Below are 27,756 nucleotides of genomic sequence, written 5' to 3' on the forward strand. Positions count from 1 at the left end.
TGCTGTGATGGTAATCTGGCACATATTCAGTTCTAGTTGTCATTTGTTGTGAATTGAAAGAACATTGAAATAATTGGATGCTGAGGTGCATAATTGCTGGCAATGGGTTGGAGGAGGGGAGTTGGTTAGCTGGCAAGGAGCCTTAGAGCTGTTTTTATATTAATGCTGTATATTTGGTATTGGTCGATAACAGGAGAAAAATTATTTATGATCATGCTGGGGACTTATTACATTGATTTCTACTCTGTAATAATATGGAAGAGTTTAATGGTTACTCTTACCGATGTAATATTTCTTTTTTTTCCTTTTTTTGTCATTCTAGCAGCCATCAGAAAAGCAATCACAAAAGAGCTATTGCCTTTTCATCTCTTCATCATTTGTGACCTGGGATATTGAGCTCTTGGGCTGGCAGAATTCCAGTTCATGAGGCAATCTGTGTCATTCTGGTCTAGCCAGGTGAGTAGTCCCTATGGGCTAGTTTCTTGTTTTCTAGAAAAGAACAAGAAAGAAAAAAAAAAAAAGCAAAGAAATGTAATATGGAAAAATAGAGATATGAATCTTAGGCCCTAGAGGAGAAGCTAAGGCCTGGGCCGTAAGCAGCAAAACAGGCGGAGAGGACCCTGGGGGTTATGTACAAGTTCGGTAGTGTGGTATTCATGAAATAGAAACACCGAGAACAAAGTCTGTTTTGGGACCTGACTTGGTTCAAGAATGAGGAAACTTAGATTGAACTGCAATAAAAATATCTATGAAGGCAAGATTAAATAGGAAGGAAGTATGCTTTGAAGTTAAAATGGATCGAAATTGAATTGTAACAAAGTGTTTTTTCCGATGAAATATTGGCTATATAGAGATGAGAATGATATTGTGAAGATTTCACTAATATTTTAGAGTTAAGAGAATGAATCCTGGCTCTTTGACTTACTAGCTGTGTATTCATGGGAAAATTACTTACCTTCTCCCAAGCTCAGTCTCTTTACCTATAAGATAGATGAAGGGTACTGACACGGTTGTTGTAAGAGTTAAATGAAAAAATATATAACGTGTATCGCATGATGCCTGGCACATACTTAGAGCTCAGTACATAGTCACCATTATCAGGCAGTGGAAGGGAGAGTTAACGAGGTGGATGTTCAATAATGAGATGAATTATTTTTCACAGGTAGGTGTGCAATTAGTTATTTCTTGTCAGAGCAGCTTGCAGCAAGTTGTTTCAGGGTCAGAATCTCTTGGAGATCAGGCTACAATGAGTGCTAATTAGGCCAATTTGAAGGAGGGTGACTTCCTCTGTTTCTTGAGTTGGTAACAAATTAGGTCTCCTCTGCACTCTCTTTCCAGGATAGCACTTTTAACATTAGCATTTTTCATTAGATTTACCATTAGTGTTTTTAATACTTCTGTTTGTTTGACTGGGATCTTGAATTCGGAGGAAGATGGCATAATGGTGGACAGGTTAGGTAGCCAGGCCATGCTAGCTGGAAACAGAGAAGATGGTAAGAGTGTAAAAGGTAAAGATTTCTCCATAGTTAGTGCGGATCACCTTCTGGATTGAATTTTTTTAAGGATTTTATTTATTCATTTGTCAGAGAGGGAGAGCACAAGCAGGGGGAGCAGCAGGGAGAGGGAGAAGCAGGCTCCTGCTGAGCCGAGAGCCCAACATGGGGCTCCATGCCAGGACCCTGGGATCATGACCTGAGCTGAAGGCAGACGCTTAACCAACTGAGCCACCCAGGCGTCCCCTGGATTAAATTTTATCAGCTCACTTGTCCGGGTAGAGCGAAGCAGAATGCCTGGAGTTGAAATGTCACAGGGAGCCTACAACAGAGGTCCTAATGAGGCTCTCTGGCCAGCTTACTCAAGTTAAGGAGGAGGAGGTAGGCTTCTCAGTCTAGATAGTGAAGGAGGACATGAACTGTACTTTTTCCGGACCTAGTTTTCTTAGGCCTAAAAAGGAGCCATGGAAGAGAAAGTTTAAAGGTACAGGATTTTTGTTGTTATTTCACATTCTGTTTGAACAGTCTCTGATTTACTTTTTTTTTTCTCTTTTAAGTGGGCTTTATTTTTAGAGCAGTTTTAGGTTCACATCGAATCGACCTGAAAGTACAGAAAGTTCCCATATGCCCCCTGCCCCTCACCCTAGCCTCCCTCACGATCAACATATTTGTTACAATCAAGGAGCCTACACAGACACACTGGTATCATCCAAAGTCCATAGTTTACTTTAGGGTTCACTCTTGGTGTTGTACATTCTATGGATTGTGATGTATAATGACATATATCTACCATTACTGTATTAGAAAGAATAGTTTCAAAGCCCTAAAAATCCTCTGTGCTCTGACTATTCATCTCTCTCTCCTCCTTAACCCTGGCAACCACTGATCTTTTTACTGTTTCCATAGTTTTTGTTTTGTTTTTTTGTGGTTTTGGTGGAGGGTGTTTTGGTTTTGTTTTGTTTGTTTGTTTGCTTTTAGTAATCTTTTTGCCCAACATGAAGCTCGAGCTCACTACCCCCAGATCAAGAGTCACATGCTCTGCTGACTGAGCCAGCCAGGTGCCCCTGTTTCCATAGTTTTGATCTGATTTTTAAAAGCAGCTTTATTGAGGTATAATTCACACACCACATAATGCACCCATTTAAAGTATACAATTCGGGCGCCTGGGTGGCTCAGTTGGTTAAGCGACTGCCTTCGGCTCAGGTCATGATCCTGGAGTCCCGGAATCGAGTCCCGCATCGGGCTCCCTGCTCGGCAGGGAGTCTGCTTCTCCCTCTGACCCTCCTCCCTCTCATGCTCTCTATCTCATTCTCTCTCTCAAATAAATAAATAAAATCTTTAAAAAAAAAATAAAGTATACAATTCAATTGTATAATTCAATGTATTGATCTTTTCAAAGAACCAGCTTTTGATTTCTTTGATTTTCTCTATTGATTTCCTATTTTCAGTTTTATTAATTTCTACTCTAATTCTTAGTATTTCTTTTCTTCTGCTTGGATCAAACATGCTCTTCTTTTTCTAGTTTTCTAAGGTGGAAACTTAGATTATCAATTTTATTTATTTATTATAAATATTTTTAAGGATTTTATTTGTTTGTTTGTTTGTTTATCAGAGAGAGAGAGAGGGAGAGCGAGCACAAGCAAGGGGGAGTGGCAGGCAGAGGGAGAGGGAGAAGTAGGCTCCCCGCTGAGCAAGGAACCCGATGTGGGACTGGATCCCAGGATCCTGGGATCGTGACCTGAGCCAAAGGCAGATGCTTAACTGACTGAGCCACCCAGGCATCCCAGATTATCAATTTTAGATCTTTCTTCTTTTCGTTCTTTTTTTTTTTTTAACAGTTTATTTATTTATTTAAGTAATCTGTACACTCAATGTGGGGCTCGAACTCACAGCCCCGAGATCAAGAGTTGCATGCTCCTCTGGCTAAGCCAGTCAGGTGCCCCTCTTCTTTTTTTTTTTTTTTTAAAGATTTTATCTATTTGTCAGAGAGAGAGAGAGAGTGAGCACAAGCAGGGGGAGCGGCAGGCAGAGGGAGAAGCAGGCTCCCCGCTGAGCAAGGAGCCTGATGTAGGACTCCATCCCAGGACCCTGGGATTATGACCTGAGCCGAAGGCTGACACTTAACCGACGGAGCCACCCAGGCGTCCCAGTTCTTTTCTAATACATGCATTCAATGCTATAAATTCCCCTCTGAGCTCTGGTTTTGCTGTATTCCACACGTTTCAATAGGCTGTGTTTTCATTTTCATTTAGTGAAAATATTTTCCTAATGTCTCTTAGATTTCTTCTTTGACTTGTGTGTTATTTAGAAGTGTGTTGTTTAATCTTCACATATTTTGGGATTTTTCCGATTATCTTTCTGTTATTGATTTTTGGTTTAATTCCACTGCCGCCTGACAACAGAAATTGAATGAATCCTATTCCTTTAAATTCTGTTCTTTAAATTGTTAAAGGTGTGTTTTATGGCCCAGAATGTGATCTGTCCCGGTGAATGTTCCTTGTAAGCTTGAGAAGGACATGTAATCTGCTGTTGTGGGATAAAGTAGTCTACAGATGTCAATTATATCCAGTTGATTGCTGGTTCTATTGAGTTCAACTATATCCTTATTGATGTTCTGATTGCTGCATCTGTCCATTTCAGATAGAGGGGTGTTGAAGTCTCCAGTGAAGATCCTAGACTCACCTATTTCTTTTGAAATGCTATTAGTTTTTGCCTCATATAATTCGATGCTCTCTTGTTAGGTGCCTACATGTTAAAGATTGTTATATCTTCTTGGAGAAGTGACCCTTTTATCATTATGCAATGCTCATCTTTATCCTTGATACCTTTCCTTGTTTTGAAGTCTGCTCTGTATGAAATTCATATAGCTGCTCCTGCTTTCTTTTGATTAATGTTAGCATGGCCTATTTTCCTCCATCCATTTACTTTTAATCTATATGTCTATATTTAAGGTGGGTTTCTGGTAGACAACATATAGCTGGATCTTGTTTTCTGATCCACACTGACAATCTCTTTAATTGGTACATTTAGACCATTAACATTAACATGATAATATTTACCATATTTGTTGTTTTCTGTTTGTTACCCTTGTTATTTTTTTCCTATTTTTTCTTCTACTCTTCTTCTGCCTTTTGTGGTTTTAACTGAACATTTTATATGATTCCATTTTGTATCCTTTCTTAGCATATCGATTATACTGCTTTTTTTTTTTTTACCTTTTTTTAGTGGTTGCCCTAGAGTTTTCCGTATACATTTACAACTAATCCACATCACGTCCACTTTTCAAATAACGAAATAACAACACTGTACCAACTCACAGGCAGTGTGCGTACCTTGTAATAACAAAATAATCTTAATTCTTCCCTCTCATCCTTTGTTTCAATGCTGTCTTTCATTTCACCTATGATAAGCATATGCACACATGCACACAGGCAATACACACACACAAACATACATAATTGAATACATTTTTGCTCTTATAATTTTGAGCATACTGTTGTCTATTAGATTAATTAAGAATAAGAAAGATTTCTTCTGTTCCTTTTTTTCTTTCTTCTCCTGGTATTCCCGTTATGAATATATTATACTTTTTTTGTTTACCCACAGTGCCTAGATTATCAGTCCCCTTTTCTTAAGAAAGTCTTTTTCACTTCGGTTTTCATTTCTGCAGGTTTCTATTGAATTATTTTCAAGCTCAGAGATTCTTTCCTCAGCCATGTCCAGTCTACTAATGAGCCTTTTAAAGGCATTCTTCATTTCTGTTATAGTGTTTTTGATCTCCAGCAATTCTTTTTGATTCTTTTTTAGAATTTCCATCTCTCTGCTAAAATTTCTCATCTGTTCTTGCATGTTATCTTGCATGTTATGCCCCTAGCATATTAATCATAATTGTTTTAAATTTATGGTCTGAGGGGCACCTGGGTGGCTCAGTCCTTAGGGTCTGCCTTCGGCTTAGTCATGATCCCGGGGTCCTGGGATCGAGCCCCGAATCGGGCTCTCTGCTCAGCGGGAAGCCTGCTTCTCCCTCTCCCACTCCCCCTGCTTGCGTTCCCTCTCTCGCTGTCAAATAAATAAATAAATAAATAAATAAATAAATAAATAAATTTATGGTCTGATAATTCCAACACCTGGGTCTAGTTCTGATGTTTGCTCTGTTTCTTCAAACTGTATTTTTTTGTCCTTTGGTATGCCTTGTAATTTTTTGGTGGAAACCAGACATGATGTGCTAGGTAAAAGGAACTTTGGTAAATAGGCCTGTAGTAATGTACTGGTAAAGTTTGGCGGGAGGGGAAGCATTTTATAGTCCTATGATTAGGCCTCAGTTTTTCAGTAGCCTCTGCCCCTGGGCTGTGAACTTGTGTCTCTCAGTTTTTTTCTCCCACCCCTCAGGTGATACAGGGTGGATAGAGGGGTCAGGATTTGGGTATTTCCCTGCCCCCAGGTTGGTTATGCTCTGATAAAACCCCAATAGGTTAGGCGGCCATAAAGTAGTTTCTCTTGAGGGCAGGCCTTGTTAGGTAGAACAGAATGGTCTGGCATATTTTAGAATGATTATTTTCCTCTCCTCTTGCTGGAATCCTGAGGAGATTTTTCATTAGTCTTCCTTATAAGAATCTGGAGGTAAAACTCATAAAACTGTGGGGGTCCCCATGACTGGGTCTCCCTGATTTTTTTTTAAGATTTTATTTATTTATTTGACAGAGGGAGAGACAGCGAGAGAGGGAACACAAGCAGGCAGAGCAGGTAGAGAGAGAAGCAGACTCCCCACTGTGCAAGAAGCCTGATGTGGGACTCGATCCCAGGACCCTGGGATCATGACCTGAGCTGAAGGCAGACGCTTAATGACTGAGCCACCCAGGCGCCCTCCCTGAATTTTTTTTAAAGATTTATTTATTTATTCTAAAGAGAGAAAGAGAGAGAGAGCAAGCATAGTGGGGAGGGGCAGAGGAAGAGAGAATCCAAGCAGACTCTGAGCTGAGTGTGGAGCCCAACGTGGGGCTCAATCCCACAACCCTGAGATCACTACCTGAGCCAAAACCAAGAGTCCACCGGTTAACTGACTGCACCACCCAGGTGCCCCGTCTTCCTGGGTTTTTTATCTCTCAGGCTTGTCTACTCTGAGCCTCCAGCATTTCATCAATTATAGTTCAGATTTTTCTATGCCAGTACTGGTTCTTGCAGAGGTTTCTTCTCTGAAGAGTTATGATTCTGTGTGTCTGCCTATCTCTCCAATTTTGGGAACAGTGGTTTGCCTTGTGACCTTACTTTTCTGACAGATCTAGGAAGAGTTGTTGATTTTTTTTTTAAAGATTTTACTCATTTATTTTAGAGAGAGATACAGAGAGCACAAGAGAGAGCGAGCACAAGCAAGGGAGAAGGGCAGAGGGAAAGGGAGAAGCACAGCAGGGAGCCCAATGCGGGGCTCGATCCCAGGGCCCCTGCCCAGAGTTGTTGATTTTTCAGTTTGTTAAGCTTTTTACTTGTTAGGACGCAGTGGTGACTTCTAAACTCCTTACGTTCCATACTGGAAATTGGAAGTCTCTTTTGTCAGTTTTTTTTTTTTTTTTGAGAGAGAGAAAGAGAGAGAAGAGAGCACGTGAGCGGTGGGGGAGGGGAGGGCCAGAGGGAGAGAGAGAATCTTAAGCAGGCTCCATGCCAGCGCAGAGCCTGATGCGGGGCTCAATCTCATGACCCTGAGATCATGACCTGAGCTGAAATCAAGAGTTGGGGTTTAACCGACTGAGCCACCCAGGCACCCCTCCTTTGTCAATATTTTAACGGGACTATTTGTCTTATTATCAAGTTGTAAGAATTTATATACTAGTGCTTTAACATATATATATATATATATATATGTAATTTGCAAATATTTTCTCTCATTCTGTGAGTTGTCTTTTCACTCTTTTTTTTCTGTTGCTCCCTGGAAGTTTAATACCTTCTTTCCTCATTGTCCTGGAGAAGCTCTACCTTTGCCTCCGAATTTGTTATTTTTTCCCCATATCCTTGAACCACTTTCTAATACCAACACCTTTTAATGAGCTGTCATCTCTCAAACAAGATCTGATGACAGGAACTGGGGAATTTTTGCCTTCCATGTGTTTGATAACTTCTTTTTTTATGTTCTGTGACATAACAGTCATTGAGGTCCTTGGGTTAGGGAGCCAACATCCAGGACACATGGTGTGGTCACAGATTTAGAATTGGGAGGGTCTAATACCTCTCATTTTTTGACTCTTTACAGCAGGGAGAGTAAAATACAACTTATTGTCTAAATAAATCATCCTCTGGGACGCCTGGGTGGCTCAGTTGGTTAAGCGACTGCCTTCGGCTCAGGTCATGATCCTAGGGTCCTCGGATCGGGTCCCATATCGGGGGGGTCCTTACTCAGCGGGGAACCTGCTTCCCCCTCTGCTTGCCTCTCCCTCTGCTTGTGTTCTCTCTCTGTCTCTCTCTGACAAATAAATAAATAAAATCTTTTAAAAAAATAAATCATCCTCTGATTCTCCCCAAGTAAATTTTTATGCTTGAAAACATTGTTTCCCTGCTGAACTGTGGGGCTCGAACTCATGACCCTGAGATCAAGAGTCATGTGCTCTTCCGACTGAGCCAGCCAGGCTCCCCTGAATTGCCTTTTTACAAGTGTGGCTGACGTACCTGTGCACTGCTTTCCCTAAGCAGTTATTCTCATAACTAAAGTAGTGTCTCAGATGTGTTTTATATTCTCCGCGAGCATTCTAAAATTTGGGCGTGTGAGATTACCTTCAAGGATAAAGTTAGATAAGCTGATTGCATTTAGAGAGATCTTTTTCATAGTCCTGGGTGTCTTAGGCTTAAAAACTATAAGAAAATTAATTTAGGGGCGCCTGGGTGGCTCAGTCGTTAAGCGTCTGCCTTAGGCTCAGGTCATGATCCCAGCGTCCTGGGATCGAGTCCCACATTGGGCTCCCTGCTCAGTGGGAAGCCTGCTTCTCCCTCTCCCACTCCCCCTGCTTGTGTTCCCTCTCTCGCTGTGTCTCTCTCTATCAAATAAATAAAATCTTTAAAAAAAAAGAAAATTAATTTAGTTGCAGTTTATACCTATGACTTCTTTATCCTCCTGTTCAAGCTCTTCAGTCCCTGTTTATATTGAGGATTTCATTTCCTATCTTCCTGGAATCTGGCTGGCATGTACTGTCTTGCCATGGATCCTTTAACTGATGAAGGGGGAGAATCTTTTTGCTCTCTTGATATATCCGTGGAAGCACCGAAGTTTTGAATTTTGGTTAAGTACAACATACCCATTTTTTCCTTTGGTTACTTGTGTTTTGGTGTCATGCCTATGAATTCATCACCCAATCCAAGGTAATGAAGATTTACACTTATGTTACATTGAGGTCTTTGATCCATTTTGAGTTAATTTTGTCTATGATGTGAGGTAAGGATCCAACTTCATCTTTTGCATATGGCTATCCTTGTGTCCTTTGAATTTCCATATGAATTTTAGGTTCAGCTTATAAATTTCTGCAAAGAAACAACCTTAAGGAATTTCCTTAAATTCATTTTTGGGTTGTTTTTTGCAAATGTGCAAGTATATAGAAATACCACCAATTTTTGTATATTTATCTTATATCCTGCACCCCTGCTGAATCCATTTCTTAGTACTAATAGTTTTTTAGTGGATTTCTTAGGATTTTCTACATACAAGACGATGTCATCTACAAACAGAGATACTTTTACTTTTTTTTCCAGTCTGGATGCCTTGCATTTATTTTTCTTGCCTAATTGCCCTGGCTAGATCCTTCAGTACGATGTTGAATACAAGTGGCAAGAGTAGACATATTTGTTTTGCTCCTGAGCTTAGGGAAAAGCTTTCAGTCTTTCACCATTAAATACTCTGTTAGCTGTCGGTTTTTCATACATGCCCTTTACCAAGTTGAGGAAGTTCCCTTTGCTCCTACTTTATTAAGTGTTTTATCATAAAGAGGTTTTGAAGTTTGTCAGTTTTCTGCGTCTATTGAGATGATCATGTGGTTTTTGTTCTTTATTCTGTTGATTTGGTGTTTTACACTAATTGATTTTTGGATGTTAAACCAACATATTCTTGGGACAAACCTTACTTGGTCGTGGTTTATAATCCTTTTTAGTTTGTGTGTGTGTGTATGTGTGTGTCTATAGTCATAAGAGATTCTGGTCTGTAATTTTCTTGTCGAGCAATGTCTTTGGTTTTGATATCAGGGTAATACTAACCTCATAGAGCAAGTTAGGAAGTGTTCTCTCTTTATTTATTTATATTTTTTTTTGGAAGAGTTTGTGAAGAATTGGTATTAACTCTTAAGTGTTTGGTAGAATTCACTAGTGAAGCCATCTGTGTCTGGGCTTTTCTTTGTGGGAAACATTTTGATCACTACTTCAATCTTTTTACTTATTTAGATGTATTCAGATTTTTTATTTCTTCTTGAGTCATTTTAGTTACTGTGTGTTTTCTAGGGATTTGTCCATTTCATCTAGGTTATCTAAACTGCCTACTAATCATTTTTGTATTTCTAATGTGAGTAGTGTGATTTCCCACTTTCATTCCTGATTTTAGTAATTTGAGACTTTTTTCCTCATCAGTCTAGCTAAAGGTTTGGCAGTTTTGTTGATCTTTTCAAGGAATCAACTTTTTTTTTTTTAAATGTTTTATTTATTTATTCATGAAAGTCAGAGAGAGAGAGAGAGGCAGAGGCAGAGGGAGAAGCAGGCTCCCTGCCTAGCAGGGAACCCGATGCGGGACTCGATCCCAGAACCCTGGGATCATGACCTGAGCCGAAGGCAGACGCTTAACCATCTGAGCCACCCAGGCGCCCCTCAAGGAATCAACTTTTGATGCACTGATTTTTCTCTGTTGTTTTTCTAATCTCTATTTTATTATATTACAGTCTCATCCTTATTATTTTCTTTTTTCTATTTGCTTTGGGTTTAGTTTGCTCTTCTTTTTCCAGTATCTTCAAGTGGAAGGTTAGGTTGCTGATGTGAGATCTTTCTTTTTTTAATGTAGGTATTTATAGGGCGCCTGGGTGGCTCAGTCATTAAGCGTCTGCCTTCAGCTTGGGTCATGATCCCAGGGTCCTGGGATCAAGTCCCACATCGGGCTCCCTCCTCGAGGGGAAGCCTGCTTCTCCCTCTCCCACTCCCACTGCTTGTGTTCCTGCTCTCGCTATCTCTGTCTCTGTCAAATAAATAAATAAAATCTTTAAAAAAAATGTAGGCATTTATATCTATACAATTCCTTGTAAGCACTGCTTTAGTGGCAACCTGTAAGTTTTGGTATGTTGTGTTTACATTTTTACTCATCTCATAGTATTTTCTAATTTCCCTTGTGATTTTTATTTGAACCCTTGCTTTTCCAGGAGTGCCTTGTTTAATTTCCACGTATTTGTTAATTCCCCAAACTTCTTTGTTATTAATCTCTAATTTCACTCCAGTGTGATCAAAGAATATAGTTCATACAATTTCCATCATTTTAAATTTACTGAGGCCTAGCATATAGTCAGTTCTGGAGAATGTTCCATGTGCATTTCAGAGGAATGGGTATTCTTTTGTTGTTGGATGTGGCATTCTGAAGAGGTAGGTTAGGTCTAATTGGTATATAGTATTGTTTAAGTCTTCAGTTTCTTTTGTTGATCTTCTCTCCTGTTGTTCTATCCATTATTAAAAGTGGGATATTGAAGTCTCCAGCTATTATTGTTGAATTGTCTATTTATCCCTTCAATTCTGTCAATTTCTGCTTCACGTATTTTGGGGTTCTTTTGTTAGGTGTATATATATTTTAATTGTTATATAGTCCTGCTAGTTTTATTATTATAAAATGTCCTTCTTTATCTCTAGTAGCATTTTATTCTTTTTTTTAAGTTTTTTTTTTATTATTTTTAAGTAATCTCTACACCCAACGTGGGGCTCAAACTTAAAACCCTGAGATCGAGAGTCACATGCTCTACTGACTGAGCCAGCCAGGTGCCCCAGTAATATTTTATTCTTAAAGCCCATTTTGTCCAATATTAGTCCAGCAGTTCCAGCTTTCTTATGGTTGCTGTTTGTGTGGTATATATTTTTCCATCCTTTTACTTTCAACCTATTTGTATCTTTAATCTAGTGTTTCTCCTGCAGATAGCATATAGCTGGATCTTGTTTTTTTAATCCATCTGACAATAACTGTCTTTTGATTGGATTGTTTAATCTATTCACATTTAATGATATTATTGATATAGTTGGATTATATCTGCCATTTTAGTTTTTATTTTCTCTATGGTTCATCTCTGTTTTTGTTTCTCCAGTCTTCCTTTTCTACTTTGTTTTGTATTGTGAATATTTTCTAGTGTAACACTTTCTTTTTTTAAAATGAATTTTTATTTTATTTATTATTAATAGAATTTCATCTGGGGCGCCTGGGTGGCTCAGTCATTAAGCGTCTGCCTTCGGCTCAGGTCATGATCCCAGGGTCCTGGGATCAAGCCCCGCATCGGGCTCCCTGCACAGTGGGAAGCCTGCTTCTCCCTCTCCCACTCCCCCTGCTTGTGTTCCCTCTCTCACTGTGTCTCTCTCTGTCAAATAAATAAATAAAATCTTAAAAAAAATAGAATTTTATCTTAAAAAGATAATTGTGGTGGGTGGGAATGAAGAGCCTTGGCCAAGATCCACGGCTGGGAGATTGGTGAGGATACAATTGTTATATCATGTACAAGATGATGAGGGCCTAAACTAGGGCAGTTGTAGGGTTGGAGAGGATGGATTCTAGAGATCTTCAGAAAAGTAGAATAAAACCTTAGTGAAAGGGGCACCTGGCTGGCTCAGTTGGGTGAGCATGTAACTCTTGATCTTGGGGTCATGAGTTCAAGCCCCACGTTGGGCATAGAGCTGACTTAAAAAAACCCAAAACCTTAGTGGGAAATAAGATGTGTATGTTCGTAGCAGCACTGTTGAGTAAGAGGATGATTTGCAGGTTTCTGGCTTGACCTAGGAGGAAAATGGCACCACCAACTGAGATAAGGAATATAGGAGGAACAGGCTTGGTGGTGAGGGTGACAATAAGTTCAGTGTCAGGTATGTTTAGGAGCACTTAAGAAGAGGCATTAATCAGGTAATAGGATATGAGATTTTGAAGTTCAGGGGAGAGATGAAGACAGGAAGTAGACATTTAAAAACTATTAGCACTTAGGTAATTGTTAAAAGCATGGAATTTATGAGATTGCTTAGGGTGATTATAACAAGAGGAATAGGCTAAGGTTGGTTCCTAAGGGAATGTTTAGAGGTTGGGTTAAGGAATACCCCAGAAAGGAGATTTCTATCCTTGATTCTTTTTTTTTTTTTTTGGTCTTATTTACACATTTTCTATGAGAAATCTCATCTACACCAATGATTTAAAGTACCTTTTTTTTCAAGATCCATCTTAGTATTTCTTTCTTTTTTTAAAAAATTTTAATCACCCAGTGCTCATCATGACAAGTGCACTCCTTAATCCTCATCACCTATTTCACCCATGCCCCCCACCTCCCCTCTGGTAACCATCAGTTTATTTTCTATAGTTAAGAGTCTGTTTCTTGGTTTGCCTCTCTTTCCCTTTTTCCCCTATGCTCATTTGTTTTGTTCCTTAAATTCCACATATAAGTGAAATCATATAGTATTTGTCTTTCTTTGACTGACTTATTTCACTTAGCTTAATACTCTCTAGCTCCATCCATGTCATTGCAAATGGCAAGGTTTCATTCTTTTTTATGGCTGAATAATATTCCAATGTGCATTTATACCATCTCTTCTTTATCCATTCATTAATCAGTGGACACTTGGGCTGGTTCCATAATTTGGCTATCGTAGATAATGCTGCTATAGGGGTGCCTGGGTGGCTCAGTCGGTTAAGCGTCTGCCTTCAGCTCAGGTCATGATCTTGCGGTCCTGGGATCGAGCCCTGTGTCAGGCTCCCTGCTCAGCGGGGAGTCTGCTTCTCCTTCCCCCTCTGCCCCTCTCCACTGCTCATGCTCTTTCTCACACTCTCTCTCTCAAATAAATAAAGAAAATCTTTTTTAAAAAAAGATAATGCTGCTGTAAACATCAGGGTGCATGTATCCCTTTGAATTTATGTTTTTGTACTCTGGGTAAATACCTAGTAGTGCAATTGCTGGGTTGTAGGGTAGTTCTATTTTTAACTTTTTGAGGGACTGCCATACTGTTTTCCAGAGTGGCTGTACCAGTTTTCATTCCCACCAACAGTGCAAGAGGGTTCCCCTTTCTCCGCATCCTCACCAACATCTGTTGTTTTTTGTGTTGCTGATTTTAGCCATTCTGACAGGTGTGAGGTGATAGCTCAATTGTAGTTTTCTTTTTCTTTTAAGACTTTATCTTTTTAAGTAATCTCCACACCCAATATGGGGCTTGAACTCACAACCCTGTGATCAAGAGTTGCATGCTCCACTGACTGAGCCAGTCCTGATAGCTCATTGCAGTTTTGATTTGTATTTCCCTGATTATTAGTGAGGTTGAGCATCTTTTCATGTGTCTGTTAGCCATCTGTAGGTCTTCTTTGGAGAAATGTCTGTTCATGTCTTCTGCCCATTTTTTAATTGGATTATTTGTTTTTTGGTGTTGAGTTGTGTAAGTTCTTCATATATTTTGGATACTAACCCTGTATTGGATGTCATTTGCAAATATCTTCTCCCATTCCATAGGTTGCCTTTTAGTTTTGTTGATTGTTTCTTTCACCACTTTTTATTTTGGTGTAGTCCCAATGGTTTATTTTTGCTTTTGTTTTCCTTGCCGCAGGGGACCTATCTAGAAAAAAATTGCTATAGCCAGTGTCAGAGAAATTATTGCCTGTGCTCTTTTCTAGGATCATTTTAGTATTTCTTACTGCCTAGTGGACTCTTCTCCCCTAAATGTTCCAGACATAACACCTCAGACTTAAACTTTTTACCTCAAATAACATTAGCATCATCAACAATAACAAACAATGGTAGATTATATTTATTGAGCACTTACTATATGCTCAGTACTATTCTAAGTGCTTTATATATTTTAACTCATTTTATTTCTCACAACTTGGTGAAGTGGTATATTATATTCTCCATTTTCCAGATGAGGATATTGACACATGGAAAGGCAGGTATCTGCTCAAGTCATACAGATACTAAGGGGCTGTGCCTGAATTCGAACCTCTGGCTCCAGACCCAATACACTTAACCACTGTGCTCTACTACTTTTCTTAAACTTCCTTTTTTTTTGTTTTTTTTTTAAAGATTTTATTTTATTTATTTGACAGAGAGAGAGAGAGACAGCTAGAGAGGGAACACAAGCAGGCGGAGTGGGAGAGGGAGAAGCAGGCTCCTGGCCGAGCAGGGAACCTGGTGCGGGGCTCGATCCCAGGACCCTGGGATCATGACCTGAGCCGAAGGCAGACGCTTAACGACTGAGCCACCCAGGCGCCCCTTAAACTTCCTTTAAAAAAAAAAAAAGATTTTATTTATTTATTTGAGAGAGAGAGAGAAAGCAAGAGACAGAGCACTAGTGGAAGGGGAGGGGGAGAAGCAGGCTCCCTGCTGAGTGGGGAGCCCGATGCGATGCGGGGCTCAATCCCAGGACCCCGGGACAATGACCTGAGTCGAAGGCAGACGCCCGACTGACTGAGCCACCCAGGCACCCCCTACCTTTCTTAAACTTCTTATCCTTCATATGTTCTCAGCTTCGGTTAATGTCACCATCCCTCTGGTTTTTTAAGCTAGCAAATTCAGTGTCATCTCCTTGACTTATCCCTATTCCTTAACCTGAACACTACACATACTGTTATTTTATCTGCTCTGTAGACTTTCTAAGTTAAACTCTTGTCTACTTTTATTTAGACTATTACAGTAACCACCTCTGTAGTCTTCCTGCCTCCTATCTCTTTCCTATTCTAGCTTTCTTCTACGTTGTGCTGTAGTGGCTATCTTACTGATCATTTCTTCACTTAAAAGTCTCTGTTTGTGGGGCATCTGGATGGCTCAGTCGGTTAAGTGTCCAACTCTTGATTTGGGCTCAGAGCATGATCTCAGGGTCCTGGGATTGAGCCCTGCATCAGGATCCTTGCTCAACGGGGAATCTGTTTGAAGATTCTCTCTCCCTCTCCCTCTGCCCCTCCCCTGCTCACGCTTGCGTGTGCATGCACGCTCTCTCTCTCTCTCTCTCTCAAAAAAAGGCCTTTTTTCATGTTCCTAAAAAAGTTAAACACAGAATTACCAAATGACTCAGAAGTGTCACTCCTAGGTATATATCCAAGAGAATTGAAAACAGGTTTTCAAATGAAAACTTGTATGTAAATGTTCATAACAGCATTATTAATCATAGTCAGGAAGTGGAAACAACACATATGTCCATCAACTACTGAACAGGTAGACAAAATGTGGTATATCCAGACAGTGGAACAGCATTCAGCCAAAACAGGGAATGAATGAAGAACTGATACATGCTACAACATGGATCAACTAAACCTAAACCTAAGTGAAAGGAGCCAAAGAGATAAAAGCTTCATCCTGTGTGATTCCATCTGTATGAAATACTTACAGTAGACAAATCCTTAGAGACAGAAAGCAGATTAGTGGTTGCCCAGAGCTTAGGGGTAAGGGGGCAATGGGAAGTAACTGCTTAATGGGCACATGGTTTCTATTTGAGTGATGAAGTGTTCTGAAATTAGATAATGGTGATGGTTGCACAACAAAGTGAATGTACTGGAAGTTATTGAATTGTACACCTTAAAATGGTTAAAATGGTGAATTTTATGTTATGTGAATTTTACCTCAATTTAAAAAAACCCTGTTGTTTCTCTGTTACATACAGGATAAAGTTTACCTTCTTTAACTTGGCATGCAAGGTCTCTAATCTTGATACATATGCACTTCCTCTCGCAAATATTCTAAACATAACAGAATGTAAAACTTGCCTTTTGTATCTCTGTTTCTTTACATATGCTGTTCCCTCGGCCTAGAATACTAGTAGTCTTCTGTTCCACTAGGTAAAGTTGTACTCATTTTCGAATATCCTTCTAAAGTGTTGCCCTTATGCAAACCAAGAAATAGACTTTTTAAAGATTATTTATTTATTTATTTAGAGAGTGTGCGCTCGAGCAGAAGGAGGGGTAAAGGGAGAGGAAGAGAGAATCTCAACCAGACTCCTCGCTGAGCGCAGAGCCCTACACAGGGCTCGATCTCACAACCCTGAGATCATGACCTGAGCCGAAATCAAGAGTTGGACACTTAACCAACTGAGCCACCCAGGTGCCCCAAGAAACAGACTCTTATCTGTAGAGAACAATTTGATGGTTACTAGGGGGGAGGTGGGCAGAGGGATGGGTGAAATGGGTGATGGGGATTAAGGAGGGCACATGCTGTGATGAGCACTGGGTGATATACGGAATTGTTGAATCCCTATATTGCACACCTGAAACTAATATTACACTGTATATTAACTAACTAGGAATTTAAATAAAAACTTAAAAAGAAAAAGTATTGCCCTCATGTGAAACTTTCCCTAGCTACCCCAGGCACACTTAATTGTTCCCTGGTTTATGTTCCCATAGCACTTTATTTGTATTTCTGTACTAGCTCTTAGCTTAATTGTTTTGTAACTTGTCAGTTAATATATGTTTTCCATTTGATAAGTGAGTTTCAAACTTTGTTGGAGGTTATAGGTGATAGAATATAAACTGTGGACTCTTTCTAAAAAATGCACATATATGCATATATTTACACAGTTCTCATGTAATTTCAGGGTCCATGAACCTCCCAAAGGACACATACAGACCCACGTATCTTCATCAGAATCACCTAGAATGCTTGTTTAAAAAGTTGATTCCCAGGTCCCAGTTACTGAATCAGGATCTTTGGAGGTGGGCCCCGAAGATTTTGAACAATCCCCCTAGGTGATACTTTTATCCACTAAACTTTGAGAACCCCTGTCCTAGTTTATGGGCACCCAGTGTGACAGAATTTTTAAGGTGAAGAGTAGATTTCATTAATCTTTGCATCCTACTGATCCTAAAATCTCATGCTATAATAAAGAATGGAACATGAAAGGAATCATTTCCAGCCATGGTGGTCAGAAAAGATAGCGATAGGAGATGAGAATGTTTTGGCCCTGGGCAAATAGGTAGGTTTTCAGTAGGTGATGGGAAACATTGTAGGCACAGAGACTGGCGGAGGCAAGGAAGAGTGGCTAGAAAGAGCGACGTGTATTCATAGAACTGGTCAGATAGTGGGAAATACAATTAGAGAAGAGGTTCATTTAGTCATTAAATAGTTATTGCCCTCTCACAATGTACAAGACACTATGCAGCATGTTGAGCATAAAAATATGAATAGGACATGGCTTTTGCTGTTAAGCAATAAAGAAAATCTTGTAGTAGGGGAAACATAAACATAGAAAATGTAATAAAGTATAACAATGGAGAGTGAGATTAGAGACATCTTCACAGAGAAGGTAATTAAGTGGAGACAGAACATGAGTAAGCATTTACAAAGGGTACAAGGTCAGGAAGACATTAAATTACCCAGGCATGCTGTGGTAAAACAGTATGGCCCATTCTTGTAAATGAAAATAGATTGTATAGCTGAACTAAAGGTATGGAATAAGGAATTGATAGAAGATGAAGTTGGACAGGTAGGCAGGGGTCAGAGCACAAGAAGGCCTCGCAGGCCAAACCATGAAGTATAACTGGTAGCCACTGAAGAGCTTTAAAGGGGAAAGTGAACCGTGTTTTAGACTGGCTGGTTACACTGTGAAGAATAGACCAGGTAGGAGAAAGATCAAAGGAAGGGAGACAAGTTTAGAAGGCTGTTGGAATTGTCTCAAGGGAGAAATGAGGTCCTGAACAAAAGAGAGGAAGTGATAGATTCAGAGAGGTATTTCTGAGGAATTGATAGGCCTTTGCTGACTAAGTGAATAGGGCAGGTATGAGAGGAGTTAAGGGCTTAAAGCCATTTAGGAGTATTAGAATGGCTTAAAGCCTTAAAGGGCTCTGGTGTGGGAGCCTAGGTCAATGGTGAGACCATTAACTAAGAATGAGACTATTGGTAGTAAAACAAGTTTGGAGAGTGGTGACTGTGTAATTGCTGACATTTACTGAGACCTCACTGTGTGGCAGGCACTATACTACATGCTTTTTTAAAAGATTATTTATTTGAGAGAAGGAGAGAGAGAGAGAGAGAACATGAGCAGTGGGGGGAGGGTCAGAGGGAGAGGGAGAAGCAGACTCCCCACTGAGCAGGGAGCCCAGTGCCGGGCTCGATCACTCCTGGAATACATTTCTATTGTTTTAAGCCACCCAATATGCAGTAATTTCTTATGGCAGCCCTAGGAAGCTAATGCATCTTCTAACTGATCTCCCTGCCTTGGCTTGCTTCCTTACAATCCGTCTTCTACACTGCCACCAGTACACATGTAATCATTTCACCCTGACATGAGGGGAGCCTAGGTGGCTCAGTCAGTTAAGCGGCTGCCTTCGGCTCAGGTCACGATCCCAGGACCCTGGGATCAAGTCCCACATCGGGTTCTCTGCTCAGGGGGGAGCCTGCTTCTCCCTCTGCCTGCCGCTCTCCCTACTTGTGCTCTCTCTCTCTCTGTCAAGTAAATAAATAAAATCTTAAAAAAAAAACCTTCCATGATTCCCCCCATGCTGATCTTTGTAGCCTCATCTCTTGCTACTGCCCTACATACTCCCTATACATTAACAACATGCTACTTGAAGTTCTCTCCAAATACTATGCTCACGCACACTGCTGTCCTTGTCTATACACCACTCCCTCTGGAACATAGCCCCTCTACCATCACATTTTTCTTCTCTATATTTCCACAACCTAGTATGCAAGGAGTGGTAGTAATGAAGGCATAATTTTTTTTTTTTTTAAGGAATTTGGCTGTGAAGGCTGAGAATCTGTTGTCAGTAATAAATTTTGAAATCAGAGATTCTGGAGCCTACTCTCTAATATACACTGCTAGAAAGGGATCCCTACTTATACAAAGCCATTCCCCAGTGTTCTGTCATGGGTCCTCTGTTTTCCCTCTACTATTCCCCCCTTTGGGATAGCATCCAGTCTTATGGCTTTAAAGACCACCTATTATAATTGAGACTGGGACATCTCTACTTCTATTATCTCTCCCAAGTTCAGACTTTGGGAAGTTGTCCCACAGCACACTGATGCTCTGTTCTTTTGTCATCTGGTCATTTTTTCTCTGTGTGTTTAATTTTGGATAATTTCTATCACTGTGTCTTCAAGTTCACTAATCTTTTCTTCAGTAGTATCTAATTTGATCAAGCATAGTTTTTCTAAGACATTGTATTTATCATTTCTAGAAGTTTATTTTTTAAAAAATATTTTATTTATTTATTTGAGAGAGAGAGCAGTCACAAGCAGTGGGGGGAGGGGCAGAGACAGAGGGAGAAGCAGACTCCCCACTGAGCAGGGAGCCTGATGTGGGGCTCAATCCCAGAACCCTGGGATCATGACCTGAGCTGACACTCAACTGACTGTGCCACCCAGGCATCCCTCATTTCTAGAAGTTAAATTTCAGTCTTTTATCTCCTCCATGTCCCTCCTCAACATGATCAAATGATCAAATGATCACATTTCCTCTACATTTTTGAACAAATAGAATATATTCATAATAACTGTTTTAATGTCCTTATCTACTAATTCTATCATCTGTGTTATTTCTGGGTCTGTATTTATTGATGGATTTTGCTCGTATTTTTCTGCTTTGTATACCTGATCATTTGTTACTAGATGCAAGGCATTGTGGATTTTATATTGTTGGGTGCTGGGTTCTTTTCTTCATTGCTCCTTCAGATACTTTTGAGATTTTCTAGGATACGCTTAAGTTACTCAGAAACAGCTTAATCCTTTCAAGCTTTCTCTTAAGTTTTGTTAGGCAGGACCAGAGCAACCTTTAGTTTAGAGCTAATTGGTCTCCACTACTGAGGCAATATTACCTCTTTCTCTTTCTCTCTCTTTCTCTTGCTCTCTTTTTTTCTCTCTCAATCTCTCCCTCTCCCTCTATCTCTCTCAATCTTTCTTTGAAGGTCTCTTTTTTTTGGTACTGTGCCCTGCATATGTTAGCCACCTCAGCTTTCTTGAATTCTCAACTCTTATCCCCTAAACTCAGAGAGACAACGAGGCTCTAGCTAGGTTCCCTCTCTCTGAACTCTTGCTCATAGATTTTGTACAGTTTTGCAGTTAAGGCCAAAGGATAAATTCAGTCCTTCTTACTCCACCATAACCAGAAGCTTAAGTCCTTACCCTTTTGAGATTAGTGTATCTACTCTGAGAAAACAGACTGTAGAAGGGCAAAAGTGGAAGCAGGGAGACTAGGCTACTACAATAATCCAAATAGAACTGATCAACTGGGACTAGGGTGGTAGCAGTAGAAATGGAGAGAAATAGATTCTGGGTGCATTTTTATTTGTTGTTTGAGAGTAGCACATGGTTTTGTTACTTACACTAAAACTTCTAAAACTTCAGCACAGTACCTGTCCCATAATAGATGTTTATTTATTTTTTATTTTTTAATTTTTCTTTTAAGATTTTATTTATTTATTTGACAGAGAGAGAGAGTGCGCACACAAGCGGGGGGAACAGCAGGCAGAGGGAGAAGCAGGCTCCCCGCTGAGCAAGGAGCCCGACTTGGGACTTGATCCCAGGACTCTGGGATCATGACCTGAACTGAAGGCAGATGCTTAACTGACTGAGCCATCCAGGTGTCCCTCATAATAGATGTTTAATAAACAAAAGGCAATATGTCACCCCCACTGACTAGCTCAAAGATAAACAATAATGGTCACTGTCCATGAAAAACTAAAAGTCTAGTGCTGAAGAAAAGATCTGATTATGTTTCCCTTTTGGCTCAAAATCCTTTTGATGGCTCCCCATTATTTACAAAATAAAGTCAAAATTCCTCGGTACTTTATGCAATGTCCTCCTTGATGAACTTCTTTCTTTCTAGCCCATCTGCAACTGAACCCCTACTGTGCCAAACTCTCTCACTCTAATCTCACCAGGCTACAAGTAAATAGGTGTTGAGTGAACAAATAAATGACATTATACAAAAATATATAGAGTTGTAATATTTTCTAGTTCCTGGTTGTATCTTAGGAAGATAATAAATTCAGAGAAATCACCATCTTACACCAAGCCACAGCTATTTTGAATTTTTAATAATTTAGAATAGATTATTTATCTTAAGACTTGGTTCTCCTTCTCAAATATCCCATTCCTGTCTGTGGTACCACAATTCTTCCAGTCTTTTAGGTAAAAGTCTTGGCCTCCTCTTTGGATACAGGGTTCAAAAACGGATCTCTCATTTATCCCATCATAATGTATCTCATTTCCACATTCTTCTTCAATGCTATTGGGGCCACTGCCGTCCAGGATCTCATTGCTTCATACCATGATCACCATGACAGATTTCTAGCTGGCCTCGCTTTACTGTTTCTAGTATATCTCATACACAGCTGTTGAAAAAATCTTTTTTCATCATGCCACACTCTTGCTCAAGGAAATTCAACAGCTCTCTAGCTACATCAGGCGAAAGCTCTTCAGCTTAAGTTTGAGTTTTCTGTTGTCTGCTCTCCTTTTACCAACACAATACTACCTTATTTCCTGTTACTCTCACACTTGTAACTGCCAATACTGTTACACCAATTTCCTCCTCACTCTTCCTGGATCACACCAGGCACATTCCCGTCTCCATACCTTTCTTCATACTGTTTCCTCTTCTTAGAAGGTCCTCCCATCACCTCTTTCTGTATCTAAACCCTCTCTTGCTTAATAACCCACCCTAGAAGACTATACTTTCAGGGATCATTTCTATAGTTCATTACTAGAGAAGTTTCTCTGAACATGTAGAGTACCCGGAACCACAAGGAGGAGGTGCAGTATCCCTTCCTGAGCGTGAAGCCGACTTTGGGTGCTGTCTTTGCAGCTGCCCTTTGTCATTGATGATTGTTCTTCTTCTCTTTTGGAGGAGTTAGAGGGAAGGGATACCGTCTGAGTGGAAATTTATTTAAAAAAATAAAGAAAAAAAAAATAACCCACCCTAGTCCCACCTCTTCAGTGATGCTCTTTTCAATTACTGTAACCTTGAGCACACAAGTTATCTGACACTACAGATAGCTCCCAAAGTACCTGGCATAGCACTGGGCATAAAGAACCTGAATAAGTATTTTCCCAAGCTGATGGGTATATAAATTCACAAGAACAAAATTCATAATATTTAATGAACATGAACTCAATGTCTTTCACTGTCTCCTCATTCTCTGGCTACTTCATAAATATTAGTATACTACTACCTACCTCATTTAAGGTTGTTGTGAGAATTAAATGAACAAGTCCATATAAAGCACTTAGGATAGGGGAGCCTGGGTGGCTCAGTCTGTTAAGCGTCTGCCTTCAGCTCAGGTCATGATCCTAGGGTCCTGGGATCGAGCCCTGCATCGGGCTCCCCGCTCAGTGGGAAGCGTGCTTCTCCCTTTCCCACTCCCTCTGCTTGTGTTCCCTCTCTCGCTGTGTCTCTCTCTGTCATATAAATAAATAAAATCTTAAAAAAAAAAAAGAAATGAGTCTGTGGAGAGTCAGAGACTAGACCAGGAAGAGTATTGTAGGTCGTGTTATGCCAAGGTGCCAAGGTATTTGGATTTCATTCTGAAGCTCTGGGAAGCCACTGAAGGACTAAGCAGAGTAGTCATGGTCAGGTTTTCACTTTAGAAAATTTAATCTTGGGGCCCCTGGGTGGCTCTGTTGTTGGGCGTCTGCCTTCAGCTCGGGTCATGATCCCAGGGTCCTGGGATCGAGCCCCGAATTGGGCTCACTGCTCGGCGGGAGGCCTCCTTCTCCCTCTCCCACTGCCTGCTTATATTCCCTCTCTTGCTGTGTCTCTGTCAAATAAATAAATAAAATCTTTAAAAAAAAAAAGAAAATTTAATCTTGTGGCCATGTGAAAGCTGCACTGGTAGAGGAGACAAAACTGGAAGCATGAAGACCAGTTAAGTAGCTACTAGATTAATTCAAGTAAAAAATTTCAGAGCTTAAATCTACACAATGGCAGTGATGATAGGGAGATGGGAGCAGATTTAAAAAATTATTTTAAAAACATTTTTAAGCATTTAAAAAATTTTTATTATCAAAGTATAGAAGATGGAGGAAGATTTGAAAGACATTCAGGACCAAGTCAAGACAGATGGAAAGGGTGAATTCTCTCCTCCAGACTTGAGAACCATTCACTGAACAAGGAATTTGGGAGGACAAGATTTGAGATTTGTAGGGGATGGGGAAGATGATAAAATCACTTTTGTAGGGACGCCTGGGTGGCTCAGTCGGTTAAGCATCTGCCTCCGGCTCAGGTCATGATCCCAGGGTCCTTGCATTGGGCTCATTGCTCCACGGGAAACTTGCTTCTCCCTCTGCCTGCGTGTCTCTCTCTCTCTGGCAAATAAATAAATAAAATCTTTTTTAAAAAATCACTTTTGTATACGTTGAGTTTGAGAGCCTGTGGGATATCAAAATAGAGATGTATACTAGATACTTGGATATATGGGTTTAAAATTTATGAGAGTTGGAATTTGTCAGTTCATAGCTGTTAGTTGAAGCCATGGAAATTGATACAGTCATTTGATGAGAATTTGGATAATGAGGCCAGAAGAGGATTGAGGATAAGACCTAGAAGAACACAGACATTTAAGGGGGAGGTGAGGCAGAGGAAATGGAAAGATAAAAGAAGGATTGATCAGTAAAGTAGGAGAAAGGCTAGGGAAGTACAATATCCATCACCACCCAGTCTTTCAGGGCAGTGCTTCTCAGTATCTTATGTCCTACCAATCATCATAAAAGAACCTGGGTATAGGGGCGCCTGGGTGGCTCAGTCAGTTAAGTGTCTGCCTTCGGCTCAGGTCCTGATCTCAGGGTCCCGGGATCGAGCCCCGTGCCCCAGTCAGGCTCTCTGCTCAGTGGGGTGTCTGCTTCTCCCTCTCCCTCTCCCTCTGTGCTCTCCCTCCCTCCCCCCTCCCTCTCTCTCTCAAATAAAAAATAAAAGAACCTGGTATGTAAGAAGCAGAGACCTCTCTTTGAAAGTTAAGTATATGTTTACAGCATTCTGTTATGTTTCATTTTTAGATTAAGGATATTTATTCATTTCTTTTACTTTTCATATTGTGAAATATACATAGAGAATATTCATACAGTGTTTATTTACAGTTTAACAAATAATTATAAGATGAACGCCCATAAAAAAATAATAAAATAAAATGAATGCCCATATAACCACTACTCAGAGCCCGAATAAAATATTACTAACACTCCAGAAGCTCACTGTATGCTCTCCCCTCCCCCACAGAGGTAACTTACAGTAAGATTTTTTAAAGGAAACAAACTTTATTTATATTTGTTCTAGTTTTATTGAGATAGAATTGACATCCAGCACTGTATAAGTTTAAGGTGTGCAGCATAATGATTTGACTTACCTATATTGTGAAATTATTACCACACTAATTTTAGTTAACATCCATCCTCTCCTATAAATACAAAAAAAAAAAAAAGAAAAATATGGGTTATTTTCTCCTTGTGATAAGAACTCTTAGGATTTACTCTCTTAATTTCAAATATACCATACAGCAGTGTTAACAGTCATCATGTTGTACATTATATCCCTACTACTTATTTATCTTATAACTGGAAGTTTATACCTTTTGACCACCTCCCTCCAGCTCCCCTGTCTGTGGTAACCACAAATCTGCCCTTTCTTTCTATGAGTTTGATTTTTTGTTTTGTTTTGTTTTGTTAGATTGCACATATAAGTACGATCATATAGTATTTGTCTTTCTCAGACTGACTTAATTCACTTAACATAATGCCCTCAAGGTCCATCCATGTTGTTACAAATGGCAGAATTTCCTTGTGTTTTTCTATGGCTGAATAGTATTCGTGTGTGTGTGTGTGTGTGTGTGTGTGTGTGTGTCACATTTTCTTTATCCATTGTTTCCATGTCTTGGCTATTGTAAATAATGTTGCCATGAACATGAGGTTACAGATATCTCTTTGACATAATGAAAAACTTTGTATTTTGAAATAATTAAGACTTATAGAAAAGTCATAAAAATAGTGTATATAATACCTTATATGTGGAACGCCTGGGTGGCTCAGTTGGTTAAGCCTCTGCCTTCAGCTTAGGTCATGATCCCGGGGTCCTGGGATCGAGTCCCACATCGGGCTCCCTGCTCAGCAGGAAGCCTGCTTCTCCCTCTGCCTGCCGCTCCCCCTGCTTGTGTTCCCTCTCTCTGACAAATAGATAAATTAATTAAAAAATAATAATACCTTATATGTTTCACCGAGATTCCCCAGATGTAAATATTTAAGCACATTTGCTTTATCATTCCCCCCTCACTCTCCTCTTCCTCCTCTTCTCTCTCTCTCCAATTATTTCTAATTCACACAAATTGCAGACATAATGCCCCTCTACCCCTAAATATTTCAGAGCATTTTTCCTAAAAAAATAAGACATTCTCTTGTATAACTCTAGTACAATGATCAAAATCAGGAAATTAATATCAACACAATGCTACTATTTAACCTACAGACTTTATTCAAATTTTACCCATTGTCCCACTAAGGTCCTTTATAGAAAAAGAAAAAAATCTAGCCCAGGATCTAATCCAGGATAACAAGTTGCATTGAGTTGTCATGTCTCTTTTAGTTTATTTTTTCAAAATTAAGGTAAAATTCAGGGCACCTGGCTGGCTCAGTCATAAAAGCATGCAACTCTTGATCTCGGGGTCGTGAGTTCGAGCCCCACATTGGGTGTAGAGATTACTAAAAAAAAACAAAAAACAAAAACTTTAAAAAACAAAAAACCCCCACAAAAACAAAAAACCCCAAATTCAGGTAAAATTCACATAACACTGTTTTAAAGGGAATGACCAATTGGCATTTAGTACATTTATAATGCTATACAACGCCACCTCTATCAAATTCCAAAACATTTTCATTACCCCAAAATAAAATTCCATATACATTAAGCAGTGTCTCCCCATCTGCCTCTCTCCTCCCCACCCCACCCCCAACACCCAGCCTCTGGTAACAACCAGTCTGTTTTCTGTCTGTGTGGATTTGTCTATTTTGGACTTTCATACAAACGGAATCATACAATATGTGACCTTTTGTGTCTGGGTTCTTTCACTGAGCATGATGTTTTCAAGGTTCGTCCACATTGTAGCATGTATCAGTACTTCATTTCTTTGTATGGTTGAATAATAATCCATTGTTTGGACACACCACATTTTGTTTATCCATTTATTCATTGATGGACATTTGGACTGTTTCCACCTTTTAGCTCCTGTGAATAGTGCTGCTATGAACATATCTGTTAAAGGTTTTCTTTGAGCACCTGTTTTCAGTTCTTTTGGGTATATACCTAGGAGGGAAACTGCTGGGTCATATGGTCATTTTATGTTTACCTTTTTGAGGAACCATCCCATTGAGTTTCTTTTAATCTGGAGCAGTTTCTCAGTCTTTGTTATTCATGACATTGGTATTGTTTTTAGTACAGACTAATTATTTTGTAGAATTCCCCTCATTTTGGATTTATCTGATATTTCCACATTGTGAGATTCAAGCTATGCATCTTGGACAGGAATACCACAGAAGTAATTTGTGGCCTTCTCAGTGTATATCAGGAGGCACGTGATACCTGTTTGTGCCATTCCTGGTGATGTTAGCTTTGATCAGATGGTTAAAATCTACTAGGTTTCTCCACTGTAAAGTTAGTATTCTTCCCTTTGCAATAAACAAGTAATTTATAGGGATGCCTGGGTGGCTCAGTCAGTTAAGCTTCTGCCTTCAGCTTGGATCATGATCCCAGGGTCCTGGGATTGAGTCCCGCATTGAGCTCCTTGCTCAGCAGTAGTCTGCTTCTCCCTCTGCCTGCTGCTCCCCCTGCTTGTGCTCTCTTTCTCTCTGACAAATAAATAAATAAAATCTTCATTAAAAAAACAAGTAATTTATAGAGGGATATTTTTGAAAATATCTTGTTTTTCATCAAATTTTCACCCACTAGTTTTAACATTCATTGATGACCTTTGCCTAGAATAATTATTATTGTGGGAGATGCAAAACATTGCACAACAATATTGAACTTGGGGCGCCTGGGTGGCTCAGTCGGTTAGGTGTCTGCCTTCGGCTCGGGTCATGATCCCAGGGTCCTGGGATTGAGCCCCACATCAGTCTCCCTGCTCAACAGAGAACCT

The 27,756-nt window shown here is 39.8% G+C and overlaps 1 protein-coding gene and 1 non-coding gene across 5 annotated transcripts in view; both read left to right on the top strand.

The window, feature by feature from the left end:
• Positions 1 to 322: 322 nt before the first annotated feature.
• Positions 323 to 27,756, top strand: part of SLC7A3 (solute carrier family 7 member 3) — a 111,041-nt gene continuing 83,607 nt past the window's right edge. For 3 of the 4 annotated variants that reach the window (XM_081808720.1, XM_081808721.1, XM_081808719.1), the window contains exon 1: positions 323 to 456. The gene's annotated coding sequence lies outside the window, so the exon portion shown is untranslated. The remainder of the gene's footprint in view (positions 457 to 27,756) is intronic. The other variant, XM_081808722.1, reaches the window with a different exon arrangement.
• LOC115942415 (small nucleolar RNA U3) lies at positions 22,306 to 22,519 on the top strand. The gene has a single exon (XR_004077019.1). It is a non-coding gene; the product is annotated as a small nucleolar RNA U3 (small nucleolar RNA).

Source organism: Leptonychotes weddellii, chromosome X (genome assembly GCF_054177405.1).
Source record: "Leptonychotes weddellii isolate Sample4059 chromosome X, ASM5417740v2, whole genome shotgun sequence".
Taxonomy (NCBI): Eukaryota; Metazoa; Chordata; class Mammalia; order Carnivora; family Phocidae; genus Leptonychotes; species Leptonychotes weddellii.